Below are 18,702 nucleotides of genomic sequence, written 5' to 3' on the forward strand. Positions count from 1 at the left end.
TTTATTTGAACATATGTAAATAAGCCATTTAATTAATATTTACTTAGACTAAAAAACTAAAATATCAATGATAGTGATACTAAAAATTTGTTTGTAATTACTTATTTGAATTTTCCGGTAAAGTAAGTTTTGTGAGACTGTTTGTTTAGAAAGATTTATGAAAAGAGCTTATGACATTGTTCATAAGTTGTTTTCATCCTATTGAAATAAGTTTTATTTTTATATTTTAATTCAAAGTACAATACACAATATAATACTATAAATAAAAATAAAAATATTTATTTAAGTAGGCTGTCGTGATAGGATTGAAAGACTTTTTATGGTCAGAGGCCTAATCTTTTTAACTAAATAAACTTTTAAAAAAGTATAGGCCTTTTATATTTTAAAAAGTTTGGTATGGTCTGAAGATGTGTAAGTTAGGTCGTAGGTCTCTGTTAGTTGGTCTGACTTATTTTTACCCCTAACTATTTATAAATAAAAATAATACTCACTATATTTAAGATGTTCAAATAATTTTGTTAAATATAATGTAAAATTAAAGTCAAGTTATTATATTGTCTTTCTATATATATATATATATATATATATATATATATATATATATATATATATATATATATATATATATATATATATATATATATATATATATATATATATATATATATATATATATATATATATATATATATATATATATATATATATATTTAGTGCAAAATTGCAGCCAACTACTTGTATTAAATATTTTAGAATAATTATTTTAATCAAACAGTTTAAATTATATTTTTTTTAACATTAAAATTCTTTATTGTTTAACAATATATAAAAACAATAAAGAATTATATCAACAACACTCTGGTGACTCTCATTCCAAAAAGCCCAGAGGTCAAAGCTATAAAAAACTAGAGGTTCACATTTTGTTACACTACCATCTACAAAGTCATATTTAAGATCCTAACTACTAGGCTATGGAAAGTTCTTGGCAGCAATGTTAATCAAAGCCAAGCAACTTTTGTGTCAGGACAACACATTCATGATCACATCTTGCTTGCATATGAACTAATCATACTAGACCTGCTCTCTTTAATGCGCCTGCCCCGCTCCGCCCTGTTTTTTCCAGGCTTGAGCTTTTTCATACAATTATACTATTTTTAAGCCTAAAAAGTTCAATGCCCGCAGGCCTTCCCTGCCCCACCCTCACTTTATTGCGGGGCGGGGCAAGGTTTAGACCCGCACTCTCAAATATGTCTGCCTCGCTCCGTCCCATTTTTTTGCGGAATTTTGCGGGGCGGGCCTAACAGGGTGGGCATGCCCGTTTTCCACCCCTAGGAAAACATATTAAAAGAAATTGGGTTTCCTAGACAATTCATTAGATGGATTTTGTTGGTCGTTACCATTATGTCTTACAGGTTCAGTATTAATGGGGAATACACCAATTTTATGAAGGAAAAAAGTGGATTGAGGCAGGGAGACCCCATCTCTCCCCTGATATTTGTGATTGTTATGGAGTACCTGAATAGATTCCTACAAAAGATGAGGAAGGTACTTGATTTTAACTTTCATTCAAAGTGTGAGAAACTTCACATAATTAATCTCAGCTTTGCAGATGACCTTCTAATATTTGCTATAGGAGATACAATGTCTATTGAGTCATGATGAACGCCTTTAATGAGTTATCAAGATCCACAAGTCTTAGACGGAATCCAAGCAAATGTATAGTCTATTTTAAAGGGGTGACATACCACACTAAAAAAAGAAATTAAGTAGCTAACATTTCTCAAAGAAGGTCTTATCCCTTTCAGGTATCTTAGTGTGCCTTTAACTAATAGAAAATTATTTATTCACCATTATTTAAGCTTGATTGACAAATTTGTAGTAAGGATAAAACCCTAGAGTGCTAAATTGCCTAGCTATGTTAGAAGAATCCAACTCATCAAAAGTATAACTTTTGTTATCACAAATTATTGGATGCAATGCTTACCTATTCCAAAGCAGGTAAAAGTAATCCATAAACTTGATGATGTCTGTAGGTCTTTCTTATGGATTGAATGAAATGAAATAAGTAGGAAATTCTCAATTGCTTATAAAGAAATATGTGCCTAATAAACTCAAGGAGGAATGAACATTATATTGCTTTAAGAGTGGAACAAAGTAAACATGATGAAGTTGTTGTGGAACTTAAGCGATAAGGTTGATAGCCTATGGATAAAATGGATTAATAGCTATTATATCAAGGGTGAGCAACTGATGTTAGTGCAAATTAAAAACAACTGCACATGGATCCTTAAGGCGATTTTCAATCAAAGGGATATGGTCTAATAGATGCAAGGCTGTAGCAGTATGCAACATAGAGGAAAATTTGACACAAAGAAAATGTATAGGGCACTGAAAGTAGAGTATCAGACTATGAATTAGAGGAAGATCTTCTATAGTAATCTAGAATGTCTGAGAGCTTTGTTTTTATTGTGGTTAGCTTGTCATGATAGGTTACCTACTAAAGAAAGGCTCCATCAATTTGCTATGATTGACAATGATAGATGTTGCTTTTGTTTGAAAGTAGAAATGATACACCATATTCTTTTTGGGTGCGTTGAGCTAAAGAAAATATCAAAACAAGTATTAACGTGGTTATAGGTTAAGCATGAACAGGTGAATGAAATGAAGAATTGAAGTGGATTACAAGAAATAGCAAAGGCAAAGGTTGAAAAGCCTAATTACTCAATTTTGCTTCAACCAGGATGGTACACGGGACGTGGAAATATATGAATGACAAAAGTTATGGGAACAATGTACTTAATACAAAGATATAGGAGAAAATTATAAATATATTAGTTTATAGGGGTGGAACAATCCTAAGATGAGACAATACATTGCTAAGTTGATGATGACCTAATATAAAATTCACATTAGTTTATAGTTTGATTGTCTATTTGTTGTGGTTAGATCCTTAAGGATCGGCATGTGTATATTGTTTTTGGATTAATCTCAGTATTTATTATTTTGATTCAAAAAAGATTGAAAACGGGCTAAAGGGTATTCAAAAACTTTTTAGAATTGATTATATTAGGCTTGTGCTTCTAGAGAAGAAACTCCAAAATGATATGGATCAACTATTCCATAAAGAATAAGTTATTTGGTACCATAAATCTAGAGAATGGTATATTAAATTTGATGATAAAACACTAAATATTCCCATGCTTAAATTATAGATGGAAGGAAAAAAACCATTTGATGGCCTTCACGTTTTAGAATATGCTTGGTGCATCGGTAATGTAATTCTACATACTAGGGTCGATACTTTTTTCAAAAAGCTATTCAACTATTTTGTGGAAACATATCAAGTTAACTGTGCAATCAACCATGTTCATATAACTAATGACGCTCAAAGTGCCAACTTGACTAACAATGTGACTAATGAGAATGTGAAGCTTACTTTTAATCAAATGCATCTTAACAAATCACCTAGATCACGTGGATTTCAAGGCATACTTTCATAGAGTCTCGACACATAATTGAACACATGTTCCCTTATGAAACAAGTATTCTTAAATAGTATTGTAACACCCGTCTAATTTTAATTTTAATTTAATTGGAATATTGAATTAATAATTAGAATTATTAAAGATTTTGTGAAAATAATGGGAAAAGGGATGGTTTATGGCATTTGGCCCATGTGAGGAAATAGTAAAAGAAGGGGTGTGAAGTAGTAAAGCTTTTACTAATTTTATTATTATTTTTATAAAACAATTGGAATTTGGGAAACAAAGAAAGAACGTGAAAGGCTGAAGGTTTTGGGAACACGAAGAACCTGGAGGAGAACTGAAGAAGGAGAGACCAATCAAGAACTCTTGGCTAAGGTAAGGGGGGCTCTCCATTTAATCTATATTATCGTATTATGAATAATAGTGTGGATTAGGAGTATTGTTTGGATCAATAGATTCTATATTCTGGATTTTACTGTTTATGTTCATCAATTGGATTGAAGATTATGACTGTTAATCCCTAATAACTGAATAGATTTAGGTTGTGATGAGTAAAATCGATTGTAGAATCTTATACTATTGATGTTGGGTGAATCCTATGTTATTTAGAATGTGAAAATTCTGGTTTCGAGACCCAAATCGCGGGTTGTACAGATGAATTGGCGAGGAAGATGAATGGGTAAGTTGCAGACCTTGGTAAACTGCTACCCATTTGCGTATGATACGCGTATGGAAGGGGTGATACGCGTGTGATATGCTCCCCAAGTGTGCATCTGGTTGCACCTTCTGCTCATACGCGTATGGTACCTGGTTGATACGCGTATGCCTTGTTGGTACGCGTACGGGTGTGTTTTGTGTGGAAAAATGGTTCTGCTCATACGCGTATGATACGCGTATGGTGCGTGTTTTGTGAAATTTGGCCCTGTTGGTACGCGTATGGCCAGCGTGACCTGCAGATTTTGCTGTTTTGTGATTTTGGAGGTTTGACGACGAGTAACTTCGAACTGATGAATCTGTATGAATTATTGTTATATGATTTTATTGAATGATGCTAATATATATATATATATATATAAACATACTTGTTAATGATGATGATGAATGATGATGAATGAGTATAAGATGATGCTACTCATAGTATGATGATGATGATAGTATGTTGTATGTATGTTTGCATGCATTCATAATCATTTGATGAGGGTTGTATCTTAATGATGAGAGGATTCAGTGAAGGGCAAGATTCCCATTGTGTGGAATCTGTGCTGGCAGGGTCGTATCTGGATGATGATAGATCGGTCGGTGGGTTTTCCCATTGATGATGTTGGTACCACATGCATAGTGTCAGTTTCATACATATGCATGACTTTTATAACATGATTAATATATGTTATGTGATGGCGTGATGTTCGTGGATGTGTATCGATGATGTGTCTGAATATGAAACGATTGGGTGAATGATATAACTATGATATATTGTTATTTATGATGCAATAACATTGGTTAACTGTGATGAGACTCACCCTTAATTGTTGTCATTTTCAGATTGAAGATAGCGGCGTGACTTGGTGAGGATTAGCTCATAAGTCGGTTTAGTTTGTTAGAACAAGATTTGTTCTTATCAATTATCTTAGTTTTGATGATAACAATAATATGAATTTTGCTTAAGATAATATGGTACTCTAATCCAATGCAATTTCCCTTTCAGGAAATATATAAAGAGTACGCATAATTCAGCGCTCAGAAGTTGTGTCTCAAATGGTTCAGCATGCAACATCAGAACATGGTCTGGCAAGACATCAGAAGATGGTCGAAGCAGAATCAGAACATGGGTCTATGGAAGCATCAGAAGAACATGAGATCAGAAGCACTGAAGATCAGAAGATGGTATCACGCTCAGAAGCACTTCAAGGTCAGAAGATCAGAAGATGCTATGCACCAAGCTGTTTGACTCTGATGATATTCAAACGTCGTATTCACAAACATCAGATCAGAAGGAAGTACACGTGGCAGACTACGCTGACTGACAAAAGGAACGTTAAAGCTACTAAAGGCTACGTCAGTAGACACAGCGTGAACAAGGCTCGAGGTAGTTGACAAAAGCGTATAACATTAAATGCGATGCTGTACGGAACACGCAAAGCATTAAATGCATTCAACGGTCATCTTCTCAACGCCTATAAATATGAAGTTCTGATGAGAAGCAAGGTTAACGATCCTGAACAAAGACAATTCAAATTAACTTGCTGAAACGCTGTTCAAATCTAAACTCAGAATCTTCATCTTCATCAAAGCTCACTACATTGCTGTTGTAATATTTTAGTGAGATTAAGCTTAAACTGTAAGAGAAATATCACAGTTGTGATTATCGCTTTTAAGAAGCATTTGTAATACTCTTAGATTACATTAAGTTGTAAGGAACTAGAGTGATCGGTTGATCAGTATACTCTAGGAAGTCTTAGCAGTTGGTTGAGCAGAAAGTCTTAGGAGTGAACTAAGCCTAGAGTGATCGTGTTGATCAGTAGACTCTAGAGAAAGTCTTAGGAGTGAACTAAGCCTAGAGTGATCGTGTTGATCAGTAGACTCTAGAAAAGTCTTAGAGGGTATCTAAGCAGTTGTTCCTGGAGTGATCAAGTTGTGATCAGAAGACTCTGGAAGACTTAGTTGCGGACTAAGTGGAAAACCATTGTAATCCGTGCGATTAGTGGATTAAATCCTCAGTTGAGGTAAATCATCTCTGCGGGGGTGGACTGGAGTAGCTTCGTTAACAGTGAACCAGGATAAAAATAATTGTGCAATTTATTTTTATCGCTCAAGATTTAAAGTCACACTTATTCAATCCCCCCTTTCTAAGTGTTTTTCTATCCTTCAATTGGCATCAGAGCGCCGGTTCTAAGGTGCAAGCACTTAACCGTGTTTAGAAAAGATTCAGGAAGAGAAAAACGCTTCATTTAAAAGATGGTTGATGAAAGTGAAAGGACTACACCTACACCTGCATCTACATCTGGCTCTGCTGAGCAATACAACGGTAACAATGGTTATACTAGACCGCCGGTATTTGATGGTGAAAACTTTGAATACTGGAAAGATAAACTGGAAAGTTACTTTCTGGGTCTAGATGGTGATCTATGGGATCTTCTGATGGATGGTTACAAACATCCTGTAAATGCCAGAGGCGTAAAGCTGTCAAGGCAAGAAATGAATGATGATCAAAAGAAGCTTTTCAGGAATCATCATAAATGTAGAACTGTTTTGCTGAATGCTATCTCTCATGCTGAGTATGAGAAGATATCTAACAGGGAAACGGCCTATGATATATATGAGTCCTTGAAAATGACTCATGAAGGAAACGCTCAAGTCAAGGAGACCAAAGCTCTAGCCTTAATCCAGAAGTATGAAGCCTTCAAGATGGAGGATGATGAAGACATTGAAAAGATGTTTTCGAGATTTCAAACTCTGACTGCTGGATTGAGAGTTCTTGACAAAGGATACACCAAGGCTGATCATGTGAAGAAGATCATCAGAAGCTTACCCAGGAGATGGGGTCCTATGGTGACTGCATTCAAGATTGCAAAGAATCTGAATGAAGTTTCTCTGGAAGAGCTTATCAGCGCCTTGAGAAGTCATGAAATAGAGCTGGACGCAAATGAGCCTCAAAAGAAAGGTAAGTCTATTGCATTAAAATCAAATATCAAGAAATGCACTAACGCTTTTCAGGCCAAAGAAGAAGATCCTAAAGAATCAGAATCTGAAGAAGAAGATGAACTGTCCATGATTTCCAGAAGGGTAAATCAACTCTGGAAGAGCAAGCAAAGGAAGTTCAGAGGCTTCAGAAGTTCAAGGAAATTTGAACGTGGAGAATCTTCTGATGAAAGAAGATTTGACAAGAAGAAGGTCATGTGCTATGAATGCAATGAGCCTGGACACTACAAGAATGAATGTCCAAATCTTCAGAAGGAAAGTCCCAAGAAAAAGTTTCATAAGAAGAAAGGTCTTATGGCAACCTGGGATGAGTCAGAAGATGATTCAGAAGATGAGCAGGCCAACTGTGCGCTGATGGCGACAGAAGATGACGGATCAGAATCTACATCAGAATCAGATTCTGAAGAGGTATTTTCTGAACTTACTAGAGATGAGTTAGTTTCCGGATTAACTGAACTTCTGGAATCCAAGTCTCAGATCTGTATTAAATACAAAAAGCTGAAAAAGCTATTTGAATTTGAAACAAAGAGGCTTGAATTGGAAAATTCTGAATTGAAAGATAAACTTTTAAAATTATCCAATGATGTTGGATCTCCTTCTAATTCAGAAAAATCCACTCCTAGCCTAAACCATATTCTGAAAGAATATGATTTAAGTCTCAGGAAGTTCTTATCTAGAAGTATTGGCAGAAGTCAGCTAGCTTCTATGATATATGCTGTGTCTGGAAACAAAAGAGTTGGCATTGGTTATGAGGGTGAAACCCCATACAAACTTGAACCTGTTGATGAGATGAAAATCACATACAAGCCATTGTATGATCAGTTCAAGTATGGCCACTCACATGATATTAGGCACACTTCACATGCACAAAGTTTTCACATCACACACACTAAGAAGCATGTGACACAACCTAGGAAATATCATGAAACTCACATTAAGAATTATCATGCTGTTTCTCCTATTGCTTATAATGTTAAACCCAAGTTCAATCAGAACTTGAGAAAATCTAACAAGAAAGGACCCAAGAAGATGTGGGTACCAAAGAAAAAGATTATTTCTTTTGCAGATTCTCTTGATAACAAAGAAGACAACATTCAACATGACTTGACACCTGGATTCAAGTTGGTCTCAACACTTGAAGGGAAGAAAGATTGTCTCTCAAGTTCTGGTTCTTAAATCTGTTGAAGAAACTATGTTTGTAGGATTTCAGAAAAGAAAGTTTATTAGTCTTGGAACCATCTGTTTTGTTTGTCTCTAAAGCATTGATGTTTCATTCTTGATTATTCTGAATGCTCTAAATGCTACAGAATATACAACATTGAAACATTGATTGTGGACAAATCAATAAACATCTGTTTTGATGATAAACTTGTTTCTGATGAAACAAAGAGCTTAAGAATTTCTGCAGATACATTTTTGTCTTATCAGAAGCTGCAGAACAATGAAGTAAACCTCCAGAAGCTGTGTACATCAGATGTAATGGATCAGAAGATCATTCAGACTTATATCAGCACACTTCAGAAGGAGTATTTCCAGAAGAGAAATTAGATCAATTCAGAAGCAGTAATCAGAATCTATAGGCGTAAAGTCTATTCTGAAATCTACAGCTGTCATCTATTATCTGATGGTGAACACGTATCTGTACGGTTAGTACAAAGCGTGCAGTTGAAAAGACGCCGACCTAGGTAACTGTATTAAATCATTTCATTTACTGTGTTCTCTCTCCTAATGTCATTTCTCATTAAATGCATAATGATTTCTTTTTAAATCTTTTAAATAACCCGCTTCATCTTCATTCCCATTTTTTTCTCTCTTTCTCTCTCTTTTGTGCATTCATCTCGTTGCATCTCTCTTCAAACCCTAGTTCTTGATTTGATCACAAAGCATTATCATAATGAATCCATCTTCTCGCTCATCTATCTCTAAAGATAGTATCACTTCCACTCAGAACCGTTTAAGCAAAAATGATGCTCCGTTGAAAACATGCTTAATACCCACGAAAGAACTGGAAGTTCTATGTGAATCGGCTGTGGACGTCAACAACCTTAAAGCAAACGGCTTTCAGTGTGATGCAAGAATCTTTGAGCAAGGATGGTCTAAATATCTTGATAGATTGGTTGGTCCAATTTATCCTGAACTTGTAAAGGAGTTTTGGGTACATGCAACAGTTACCCCAACTGCCATCATTTCATTCGTGCTAGGGCATGAAGTGACTATCACTGAGAAACTCATCAGAAAGCTGTACAATCTTGATGATGAAGAAGGTTGGTCTGAGTTTCAACCACATACAATTGACTGGGCTCTAGTTGAAAAACAAATCTCTACAGCTGTCGGAGTTGATTCTCACTTCACAGGCAACTTAAGGCCTTTTTATAAAGTATGGGCTGAGATTATTCTGGGTTCTCTTCACCATAGAAAAAAGATGCGCTGCTCCTCCTACATCAGTCCGACTCACAAGTATACTCTCTCCTGCATTGGCAAAAAGATAGAGATCAACATCTCCCATATTCTATTTGAGAATCTGAAAACCTCTATCTTTGAGTCAAGAGAAGATGAAAGGGCGAAGTATCCTCATATTCCAAGAACAACCATTCCTTTCGGAAGGATGATTTCAGACATTCTGATTGAAAGCAAAGTGGTGGACTCCATCAGAAATCGTAATGCCTCGCATTTTCTTGGAGTAACTCAAGGTCCCATCTTCAATGGTGTTGATCTGTTCGGACTGGAAGTCATTAAGAATGTACCTGTTATGTGCACGAGCTTTCCTGACATTCTGTCTAGAAGAATTGCTGTTAAAGGGTTCATCTCTCTGTTTCATAAAGAACTTGATCAAGTTGTCAAGTTTTACTTGGAAGATTGCGTGAGGAAGCAATCGGATGTTGATCCTGCTTGGATCCGTGGCAGAGTACTTCCGTCTAAAGAGGATATTCTAAAGAAGGATAAGAAGGAACGACAGGCAAGGTTAAAAAGAAAGGCTGAAGAAGATGAGGCTGAAAGAGCCAAGAAGTTGAGGGTCACCTATGATCCTGACAAGGTGGACTCTAAAGAACGAAGAGATAAAAGGATCAGAGATTCCTTTCGCAGAACCAGATCTTCTTCTTCTTCTTCTGTACAAATCTCCAGAAATGTCCTTACTCCACCTCCTTCTGTCCCTAAACCATCTTTCCAATCACCTCCATCTGAACCAAAAGTAAACTTCACTTTACAAAATCCTTCTCCATCATCCTTCTCCTCTCCCATTCTAAACCCCACACCATTGAGCATTCTTCCTCCAACTCCTTCTGATAAATTCCCCTCACCAATTCTCTTTGCAAATACTCCATCCTCTCCTCAATCCATCCCATCTGATACTCCAACCTCATCAATCATTCTCTCAGATATCCCCTCTTCCTCAACCACCGCACCTCCACCTTCTATATCCCATCCATTACCTACCAGAAAATCCCAACCCTACTGTCTTCTCTATCCTGACTACAAATTCACCTTCAATCCGCCTGAACCTGAACCTTCTACATACCTGGAACTCTTCAGACATGAGGTGATTAGCAGTCTAGACCTTCTGAAGGATGCATTCCTAAATGGTCTGGATGATGTTTCTACAAGAAATCTCTGGAGAAGATTTCGCAAGGATTTTCAAGTAGAAGCAATGGGAGTTCAGAAAAGACTAGTGGCTGCTGCCCCTGGTTACCCTGGTTACCTTCTGGAGGAAGATAATGGTATATACTATCATCCTCTCAGAAATTGTGTTGCTGCTGAGGAGAAGCCCTTTGTGGATGAGATGGCACAGTTGAGACTGGCTGCTGCAATGGAAGCAAACCCATGCAGGGACATGGTTATCTGGATTCCTGAGTATCCTGTTCTGCTTGGAGACTTCAAGACCTTATTTGACTTTCTGAGGGAAAACCCTTCTAAGAAAGACCCTAGCTTGGTCATTCCAGAAGTTGTTGACCCACCAGTAGTTGAAGGTCCTTCTGCTCCCAGGAATCTAGCTGCCATTCTTCAGGCTCTAGAGAATGGAGACTCTGAAATTCCTGCTGCAGAATATGGAGATGTTTCTATGCAAGAAGCAGATGCTGAAGATCATGTTGCTAAATCAGACCCTGTTGAGGATATCCCAGCAAATGATACTTCTATGGAAGCTGCAGATCAAGTTGTCATTCCTGTGGTTGAAAGCGGTGAAGCTTCTTCTGATGAACCTTCTCGTCTTGCAAGGACTCTAGAAGCGATTCAGAGGAGACAGGATGAGCAAAGCTCACTCAATGAGAAGTATGATGCTTTCATTGAGAGGCAAGAAGGACACAACAACGATGTTAAACAGATGCTGGCCAAGATCTTGTCAAGACTAGGGCCATCTTAGATTGAGTCTATGCTGTTTCTTTCTTTTCTCTGCATCTGTTTTGTTTCTGTGCATCTGATCTTTTCATCCTGTACTTTTGTACCCATTGTTTGAACCTTAATGAAATCATCTTCTTCCTCCATGTGTTCTGTTTTATGCATCTGAATCTTTTGAAATATTTCTTTTTGATGTTATGACAAAAAGGGGGAGAAGATAAATGATAAATGATTTGATTAAATCTATCAGTTGCTGGGTAAAGGCTCCCACACATTCACTAACAAGAACTGCAAGTTCTATATGGTTTAAGTGTTTTGCAGGTACAGAGAAGTGAAGTGCATCTTCAAAGCAAACACTAGAAGCAAAACCATGGAAACTGAAGCAAGCTGAGTGCTATCAAGCTTCAGAAATCAGAAGCAAGAAAGAAGAATGAATCAGAAGCACTAATAATAGAATTTGAATATCATTGTCTATCCTGTTCTGACAAAATTCTATTTGCTTTGATACATATAATGTTATGGCTCTGATACATTATTTGCTCTGATACACGTTTTTAGCCTAAATGCTCTGATACATTTGGCTCTGATACATATCATGTAATTGAATATACATTTTATGTTCTAACTCGTTCATGCTGACTTTTGTCGTTTAGTTTTTGTTCTGTAACATTTCAGGATGTAGAGATGCTCTGATGATGCTCTGGTACATTCAACAATGTTCTGATACAAATCTAGCATGAAGTGATGTTGGTAGACATTCAAAGTTCTGAAGCTATCCGAGGGAAGCAGAAATCAGAAGATGTGAATGTTCCAAAAGATCCAGAAATTCAAGTTCTGAAGCTGTCCTGAATGGAAGCAGAAGTCAGAAGCTGTGAATGTTCTGAAGATCAAAGAAATTCAAGTTCTGAAGCTGTCCTGAATGGAAGCAGAAGTCAGAAGCTGTGAATGTTCTGAAGATCTAAAGAAATTCAAGTTCTGAAGCTGTCCAATGGAAGCAGAAGTCAGAAGCTATGAATTCTCTGAAGACAGAAGCTTATATGATCGTCTCTACCGAAATAATCAGGGAAGTCTTTTATTAAAGTTCTTCGAGTATTTATTTCAGGGGGAGATTATTTATCTCAGGGGGAGATTGTTAATCTCAGGGGGAGACATATTCATATGCTTATGCTATAGCTGTGTAATTTGTCTTTTGCCGTCTACTCTTTCTGATCGCAAATTCATATCATTTATATATGTTTTTGTCATCATCAAAAAGGGGGAGATTGTTAGAACAAGATTTGTTCTTATCAATTATCTTAGTTTTGATGATAACAATAATATGAATTTTGCTTAAGATAATATGGTACTCTAATCCAATGCAATTTCCCTTTCAGGAAATATATAAAGAGTACGCATAATTCAGCGCTCAGAAGTTGTGTCTCAAATGGTTCAGCATGCAACATCAGAACATGGTCTGGCAAGACATCAGAAGATGGTCGAAGCAGAATCAGAACATGGGTCTATGGAAGCATCAGAAGAACATGAGATCAGAAGCACTGAAGATCAGAAGATGGTATCACGCTCAGAAGCACTTCAAGGTCAGAAGATCAGAAGATGCTATGCACCAAGCTGTTTGACTCTGATGATATTCAAACGTCGTATTCACAAACATCAGATCAGAAGGAAGTACACGTGGCAGACTACGCTGACTGACAAAAGGAACGTTAAAGCTACTAAAGGCTACGTCAGTAGACACAGCGTGAACAAGGCTCGAGGTAGTTGACAAAAGCGTATAACATTAAATGCGATGCTGTACGGAACACGCAAAGCATTAAATGCATTCAACGGTCATCTTCTCAACGCCTATAAATATGAAGTTCTGATGAGAAGCAAGGTTAACGATCCTGAACAAAGACAATTCAAATTAACTTGCTGAAACGCTGTTCAAATCTAAACTCAGAATCTTCATCTTCATCAAAGCTCACTACATTGCTGTTGTAATATTTTAGTGAGATTAAGCTTAAACTGTAAGAGAAATATCACAGTTGTGATTATCGCTTTTAAGAAGCATTTGTAATACTCTTAGATTACATTAAGTTGTAAGGAACTAGAGTGATCGGTTGATCGGTATACTCTAGGAAGTCTTAGCAGTTGGCTGAGCAGAAAGTCTTAGGAGTGAACTAAGCCTAGAGTGATCGTGTTGATCAGTAGACTCTAGAGAAAGTCTTAGGAGTGAACTAAGCCTAGAGTGATCGTGTTGATCAGTAGACTCTAGAAAAGTCTTAGAGGGTATCTAAGCAGTTGTTCCTGGAGTGATCAAGTTGTGATCAGAAGACTCTGGAAGACTTAGTTGCGGACTAAGTGGAAAACCATTGTAATCCGTGCGATTAGTGGATTAAATCCTCAGTTGAGGTAAATCATCTCTGCGGGGGTGGACTGGAGTAGCTTCGTTAACAGTGAACCAGGATAAAAATAATTGTGCAATTTATTTTTATCGCTCAAGATTTAAAGTCACACTTATTCAATCCCCCCTTTCTAAGTGTTTTTCTATCCTTCATAGTTGTCGTGTCGGGGGTCATGCTCTGGTAGATGTAACACTGGGGGAAACACTGTTTTAAGTTTATGTCATTAACTCTATTTTGTTCAATCTATTTTGATGATTAAAGAATTGGAGATGTGATGCTAGTTTGTGGGTTATTCCGCTGTGTAAACATGAGATATCTGATTTATGATAAAATGTTCTTCAGTGAATGCATGACATATGACTGAAATGTTTGTTTTATTTATGAATTGTGACGCCCTTGTGCATGTAACTCTGATTTATTTAATTAATTGCCGTGGGGTATTTAGAAGGGTGTTACAAGTATCAACAATTCCTCTATGCAAAAAACTCATGCGCCTTTAATTCCTCAAATATATTGCCCTAACTAACATTACAAAGAATTTATGCCTATTAGCTTCTACAATACAATGTGTCACTAAGAATCTTTTTGATTATTAAATTCACAACTATTTATATTTATGGTTTTAAGTTCGCAATTGTTTATATTAATTATTTTGGTGATTTGATTGTTTAAAAAAACTGAAATAACATTTGAAGCGTAGTAGAAAGTCTAACACTAAAATACGGAATAAATTATTGCAAATAAAAACAACATTCAACTGTTTGCGGAGTGATCTTAAAGTTTTTAACGGAAATTCACGCAACCTTCTGAGTGCTTAACTTACAAAATGGTTGTCTATAGAAAAGGTTTAATAGCTAGCTACAAAATGATGTTTGTGGAAAATATTTTGACCTCGAGATCACCGACAAAGCTTCAATTCATAGGTCACAAACACATTCTTTAGATGCGACGGCAAGACAACTTAAGGAAGGAAAAGGCAAACCAAAAATCGATCATGCTATTGTCTTTGAACGCCATCAATTGAAGGAACAATTATATGTTGGACCTTAACTAATGGATCATTGCCACCCATGAGACAATTAAATGCTGAAACTTCAATAAAGTATTCTAGTCTCATATAAGGCTATTAAATTTTGGAGCTTCAATGAAGTATCCTTATCACCCATTAGGCTATTGAATGTTGGAACTTCAACTCAGTATCCTTCACGATCACGAGTCTATTGAATGTTAGATCCTCAAAAAGGAATCCTTGTTGTCCACGAGGCTATTGAAAGTTAAGACTTTAATGAAATATCCTTTCCACACACAAGCCTAATGAATGATGGAATTTCAATAAAGTATCCTTACCACCCATGAGGCTATTTAATGTTGGAACTTCTATGAAGTATCATTGTCACTCATGAGGATATTGAAAGATGGAACTCCAATGATGTATCCTATCCACCTGTGAGGCTATTGAATGTTACATCCTCAAAGAGGAATCTTTTTTGCCCACGAGGATGTTAAATTTGGGAATTTAATGAAGTATCCTTGTCGCCCACGAGACTCTTAAATGCTGGAAATTCAATGAAGTATCATTGTCGCCCACAATGATGTTTTGTGTTATAACTTCAATGAAGTATCATTTCCGACCACAAGGTTATTGAATGTTGGAACTCCAATTAAGTATCATTGTCGCCCCCCCCCCCCTCGAGGCTATTGAAAGTTAGATTCTTAAAGAGGAAACATTCTCGCCCACGAGGCTATCGAATGATGAAACTTCAACGAAGTATCCTTGTCGCCCACGAGGATGTTGAATGTTGAAACTCCAATGAATTATCCTTGTCGTCCGTGAGGCTATTGAATGATGGAACTTCAATATAGTTTATTTGTCCACCATGATGTCATTGAATATTGGATGCTCAAATAAGAGTCTTTATCGCCCACAAGGCTATTGAACATTAGAATTTCAATGAAGTATCATTGCTCCCCAAGAAGATATTGAATGGTGGAAATTCAATGAAGTATCCTTGCCGCCCATGAGGCTGTTGAATACTAGAACTTCAATAAAGTATCCTTTCTGCCCACAAGTGTATTAAATGTTGGGCCCTCGAAGGCGAATCCTTTCTGCCCATGAGGCTATTGAATGTTGGAACTTCAATGAAGTATCATTGTTGCCTTATCATCACGAGACCACCACCTAAGGATCCTTATTAATGTCAACTCTAAGCAACAATTGTGGGAATCGCCCCAAATAACTCTTGAGGGACTCGTCTCAAACAATAAATTTGTGTGCCAAAGCATCATAAACTTTGAAATTAATGGACAAACTACAATGGAAATCAAATATCCTAAAGGGAATCACCATAGATTCTAAACGTTTTTTTTAATAAGCCTCTAAAGGCGTAAGAGGTCTACAAAAGGTGGGAATATAATTGTTAAGAAATAAACTAAAAATACCAAAGTGACCATGTTCATGGCGGGGTTGATTTCTTATCGTTTTGAACTAGTCCAAATCTTACCCGAAGGACTCGTCCCAAGCCTACTTGAGGTGCTCTCCCTAAACTTATTTAAGGAACTCGCCCCAAGTTTTGCTTAAGAGACTCATAAAGTCTTTAAAATAGTATCTATATTCGGGATAAATCACTTCTCCCTTTCCAATGCCTTGTGCTTGAAAGACTATGGACTGGGATAATTTTGTTGGACCTTAATAAGGGTATCATGTGAGAAAGCGAATGAACCGGATACATCAACATCGAGCGAGCTCTTGGACAAAGGTAACAACCGCTTTAAATAGACCTATAGGTTACCTAATAAGGTTGGGCTGTCCAAGGTGAATTTTTCGATTGGGCTTGGGTCAAATCCCATGATTTGCACCACCTATCACATGTAGCAATGAGGTAGTTGAGGAATAACGATCCAAAGAACTAGTCAAGAAGGAATAATAGTTTCCTCCATGATGGAATGACAATGTTCCATGTTTTGGGGATAAGAAAATCACTTTAATTTAGCCTAAACCTAAAAAAGCTTTTATATATATATATATATATATATATATATATATATATATATATATATATATATACCCCTCACTTTTTTAGCAAGTATAACAATATTGTTATATGATGATTATTTTATAAGTTGAGTACGTTGGGCAAACTTTGTTCTTGGGTTCACCAATACAAAGGCGGATCTCAAGTACTTCAATAATAAGAGCATAAGGATGTCATGGGCAACCTATACAATTTAAAGGGCTTAGGGTAATGGTAAATCTCAAACATTTAGGTATCTTAGGGAAAACCTAAATGGGCTTTGTCATTCAATATAAGTGAATCATAAGTGCCAAATGAAATGTAGACCCTCTTCAACTTTCAAAGTGCATTACTTATTTTTTTTCCAAACACACCCCTAATTATATCACATCTTTTTCTAAATCAATAATAAATACACATGTATAAAAATGAATCATTTCTCACTCTCCTAAGGATAAATTTGTAAAATTGTACAAATAGTCAATATATTTAATACTCTAACCAACTTTCTTAATTAGCATAATTTTGGCTACATGGTCTTATATTTAGGGATGAAGGTAGTATTATTTATGATGTTAATTAGTTATATAAATGATATCTAAGTATGTATACCATGATTTCAAGTAATAATAATGAAGTATAAGGCATGAATGGTTTTAGTTGGAGAATTCAGTAAGATATAATTCTCACTCTAGGTCATTTATTTTCTTTACGAATAAACATGTATTGGATAAGGATAAACAAAAGGAGACTTAGTACTTATTTAAAATATAGAATATATTTTGTGTATAATTATATTTGTTTTATTATGTAATAAAGTGAATTAATGCTAAAATTTAACTTTAAACAAGTGACATATTTTTTGAGTTTGCGAGAATATAAATATTCTCAACGTATCTAGTATAAATGTTTCATATATGTGTGTGTTACATGGTGTGTTGTTATCAATATATTTTTGTGTTAATTATGAGTTGAAGATCCTATTAGTACTATAATTTTGGTAACATAATATTTATATTGTATATTATTATATTTTAAAATTGACAGCAAGCCGTCTTAGCTCAGCTGGTAGAGCGCGTGGCTTTTAACCACGTGGTCGTGGGTTCGATTCCCACAGACGGCGCATAATAACCTTTTTTAATTATATTTTGAAATCATTGGTTTTGATTACAACAAATAAGAAATCATCTTTAAAGATATTTTATAATTTATCTATGTTTTATGCAATCTAATAACTTTTTAAAAATATTTTTTTGTTGAAATAAATTATAATTATTTTTATCTATAATGTAAGTGATCAAACATATTTTATCTGTGTGATTTTATTTATCATTATTATTATATGACAGAGAAAAATAATTGAATATATAATTAATATCATATGTTTAAAAATACTATTCTATATATTATCAACACTTACATCGAGGATACTATAGTCTTAGTAGTTTATGAAAAATTTATAATTATTTATGATATATCTATACCTATATGTAAAGGGGATAACCTATTTTGGTCCGACCCTTTTTAGTTTCTAAAATAATCATTTAGTTTTTGACTCAATTCCAAATTTTATCCTTCCTTGCAGTTATTTATCCTTTAAATTGTAACTTACTGCAACACATTAATATACCACCCCAACTAATGATGAGATACACTTCAATAACATTCAATATTTTTTATAAGCATTCCATAGCATCAGTTACTATCTGACAAAAAAACTTCGCTGGCCTTTTCCCCAAACAGAAGAGAGAAAAAACTGCTATGTCAGGTTTGGTTCACAAGTGATCTTTC

The 18,702-nt window shown here is 35.6% G+C and overlaps 1 non-coding gene across 1 annotated transcript; it reads left to right on the top strand.

Annotated features, from left to right (window-relative positions):
* Positions 1 to 17,961: 17,961 nt before the first annotated feature.
* TRNAK-UUU (transfer RNA lysine (anticodon UUU)) lies at positions 17,962 to 18,034 on the top strand. Its single transcript has one exon. It is a non-coding gene; the product is annotated as a tRNA-Lys (tRNA).
* Positions 18,035 to 18,702: the final 668 nt, after the last annotated feature.

This window comes from Vicia villosa, linkage group LG4, assembly GCF_029867415.1.
Source record: "Vicia villosa cultivar HV-30 ecotype Madison, WI linkage group LG4, Vvil1.0, whole genome shotgun sequence".
NCBI lineage: Eukaryota > Viridiplantae > Streptophyta > Magnoliopsida > Fabales > Fabaceae > Vicia > Vicia villosa.